Source organism: Sciurus carolinensis, chromosome 16 (assembly GCF_902686445.1).
Source record: "Sciurus carolinensis chromosome 16, mSciCar1.2, whole genome shotgun sequence".
Classification (NCBI taxonomy): domain Eukaryota; kingdom Metazoa; phylum Chordata; class Mammalia; order Rodentia; family Sciuridae; genus Sciurus; species Sciurus carolinensis.
In genome coordinates this window covers 7,544,807-7,548,526 of record NC_062228.1, presented here as the reverse complement: position 1 = coordinate 7,548,526, position 3,720 = coordinate 7,544,807, and positions in this window count along the sequence as shown.

Below are 3,720 nucleotides of genomic sequence, written 5' to 3'. Positions count from 1 at the left end.
TCCACACCAGATTCTCATACCCAAGACCTTTCTGTTTTGTTTTTAATCTGTCCTCTTAATCGATGATCTAGTGAATTAAGCTGCTTTGCAGATTCTCTCCCACTTCTAAGTTCAGGATTTTTCTCCTCCGTGGTGTTGACATTTGGGGCTTCAGAGTCTGCTATGGGGTCAACCTGGGTCCTGCAGGTCATTTGGTGACACCTAGCCCTCCATTCACTGGGTATTATAGTGGCCTCCCCTGCCTCTAGGTCAGGACAACCCAAAATGTGTCCAGACGTTGCCAAATGTCCCACGGGGACAAAATGGTCCTGTGGAGCCCCGCTGCTTGGTAGCTCCCGTCTTGCACAATGAACATAGTTACAGTGCTCAGAGTGGCCAGGACGCTTTCCATACCCTGTACACCAGAGAAAGAGCTTTATCCAATTTCCCTTTAACAGAGCAGGAAATTAGACAAATGTAAATTTAGAAGGAATTTTAACAATAAATTTAGACTCCAAAAGGGTTTTATGATCAATTTGCCATTAATGAGGGTATTTACTTTACCAGATTCCCTCCTCTTTTTAGAATTTTGGTTAATAATTATCAGCTTTATGGGATTCCCAAGCATCCTGGGTTGGGCAGGCATGGCCCTACCCATTAGGGAAACATTTCCTCAAAGTCTTTTTTGGGTGGCTTGGCTCAGACTTTCTCAGAATCAGAACTTCAGGGTAGTCATGGTAACAGGAAGGGGGAGAGACTATCAGAGAAAGAGACCCCCCCACCCCCGTGGTTCATTTTTAAGCCCTCGATGTTAATTTCTACAGCTTGTACCTCCCTTCACATCAGCCTGGAATTGGGTCTGAGAAACAGAAATGAACCCAGTTGCTGAGAAACAGAAATGAACCCAGTGACTTTTGGGATCCAGGATGCTACCTGGCTTTGGCAGTGCAGCTCAAACTTGGGGACGGGACTGGAGACCCCATTAGTAGCTCCTGTTCAAATGTGAGTCCTCTCAGCTGGATATATCCAAACGTAAGATGTACCTTGTCGCCCTTGGCAGAATCCATAGATTTGCATCATGCACACTAGATGTTTAATTAAAGCTCAATGGGCAAAAGCATTTTGGGGAAGTAATAAAACCCTTTGGAGGAGGTCTGGAAGCTAAGGGTGCTGTGGATGTGCTGCGCCTCCGCCCCTCAGACCCCAGGGGCCGATTCCTTCAGTTGCTCTTTTGTACGGGAGTTATTTTGCACATCTCAGAGCTGTTGATGCACGTTTGGTGATGTTCAGGTGACCCCTAAGATCACAAATGCTCCAAGAGCCTTTAAGAGCAGAAGGGGTGGCCGGAATCTCCCTCCTGCCAGCATCAGTGCCCAGGAAAGGGACCCTGAGGTTTGCACAAAGCCTATGCCGGGGGAACAGAAGAATTCCAAGAGCAATTTGAAGCTTTGAGGGGTACGTCGTAGAGACGGAATGAGCCCTTTGACTCTCCTTCCAGGAGAGTTCCAGGTCTCAGAGCTGGATGCCTTCCCAAGTCAGATGACGCACGCTAGGTGCTCTCACACCAAGGCTGGAACCTTATTTAGTAGCTGTTAGTTGAAGCCTCTCGCTGGGGCCCGGTGGAGTTCATATCAGAACATCCCCTCACCCGGTGGGAGATGCCCTCCGTGGGTTCCTCCCTCCTCCACTAAGTATCAGCCCCTGCAAGTGATTCACCTGCAACATCTTCCACCTCACGGGGGCCCCAGGAGGTGGGCTGGGTGATTCCCCTGCCCCATGTTAGTTCGTCTCTCTGCTGGCTTTTCTATTTTTCCTGGTAGTCCTAGTTTCTTTTACCTCCGACTTTTTTTGCATTTCTCTTCCCTTTGTCCTTAACCAGCTCCACCTTACAAGGGTAAATATTGTATTTTGACTACACATTCTGGTGTCTTCTTGAATTTAAAATCTGGTCCCTGACTCTGGTCCAGCCTCAGTTTGAGCCCCAACCTCAGGGCTCCCCCTGCTTCCGTCACACATGCCAGCTTTCTTTTCTGCCTCTCCATACACTTTCCCACCCCAAGGCCTTTGCGCGGGATTTCTGTGCTCTTCCCCTGCCTTTCTCCCAAATCCTATTTGCCTAGTTGACTCCTTATGCACGTGATCATCTTGTGTAGCTGGTGGGCTAAGGATGTTTTTGTGTTTCAAGGAGGTTTTTTTTTGTTTGTTTGTTTGTTTTAGAAGAAAAAGAAGGAGAAAGAAGAGGAGAAGGAAATAAAGGAAGGAGAGGGAGACCCATCGGAGATGGAGACCCATCGGTAGTAGCAGCACTAGTAGCAACAGAAACTGCATGACCCATGAAGCTTAAAATGTTTGCTACCTGGCCCTTTACAGGAAATGTCTGCAGTTTTCATGGAGGTCTCTGGTCCGAACGGGTAACTCTGTAGGCAGGGATGTTTCTGTCTGGCTCATCATTTTCCCCAAGTGCCCAGCACAATGCCTCCCACAAAGCAGGTGCTCAGTAACGTAGGCAGATGAAAGAATGAACGAAGAGTCCTCATCTTCCCTCCTCCGTGCTCCCCGAAACTGCAGGAGCCCACCAGTGGGATCAGGTCCCACCAGTAGCCTGTGCCCCCTCTAGTGTCCCTCCCACACTCGCGGAGTCTGCCCTGGGCCTTGCCCTCTCCCACTTCTGCACATTCCAGCACATTCCTTCTCCTTGTCCTGGTAAATCTCCTTGGCCGTCGGGGCTCAGTTCAGTTCTCGTCCCTGACTCTCAAGCAAGCTTGGATGGGTTTCTTCCTGCCCCGTCCTTCTCTGACTTACGGTACCCCACTCTGACCACTTTTTTGTAATCGCTTGTTGGAGCATTTCTCCCTCCCTCCCGGAGGACAGGGGTGATGCTGGGGTTCATCCTGCATTCCCTGCAACGGTCCACAGCCCCGTCAAGCACTCAGAAATGTGGTGGGTGAACAGGTCGCGTGGTGGGACAGATGGACCTGCCGATGGACCCAGGTCATTTCCCTTCAACCACCCGGGGGGAAAAAAATCAGAGGCTGGTTTTTAAAAACCATCTAAAACTCTTTTTGTTTGACTAATAGCAAGACATGGTGGCATTTTCCTTTCTAACTCAGGGCCAATTTACAGACGAGTTGTGTTTTTCTTGACTCCAATTGGCGGCAGCGCCAAGTGGGAGGCAGGAAAAGACAAGAGTTAGCTGTGCGGGTGGCTTCCGGGGCTCCCTGCCTGCCTGCCACTGGCTCCCAAGTGCTGTGGAGGCTGCAGGATGGACCGCTGCTGGATCTGAGTTCAAAACTGGCAGGGAGGTGCAGTCCAAGCAGGGGGATGACCGGCAGGGAATACTTGGAAATTCATCCTCTTCCAGGAGGTGTGAGCATCCTGAGTTTGTGATTCATTTACTCTTCTGTTTAAATTTCTGGAGCTACTGCCACAATATTATTTGGCCAATAACTAAAACAAATATCTGTAAGTTGGAGGCACCTCTGCTTGGACCCTTGGGTTGCGAGTCAGTAGTGTGAGGAAGGGCATTTTCCAGACCTGCGTCTGAGGAGCTGGAGGTACTGGCACACACCGAAGGAACTCTCACGGGAGGGGGGGATGGCGGTGGAACAGGTGCTTCACTTATGTGTCCAAGTAGGGTGGCTAAACCTCAGGGGTCCTGATTTGGATTTAAGTTCAAATTAGCTAATAAGCAACTGTGCTGCTTTGCAGGGCTCTCTCTCTCCCTAGAACTTGGCTGCTTTG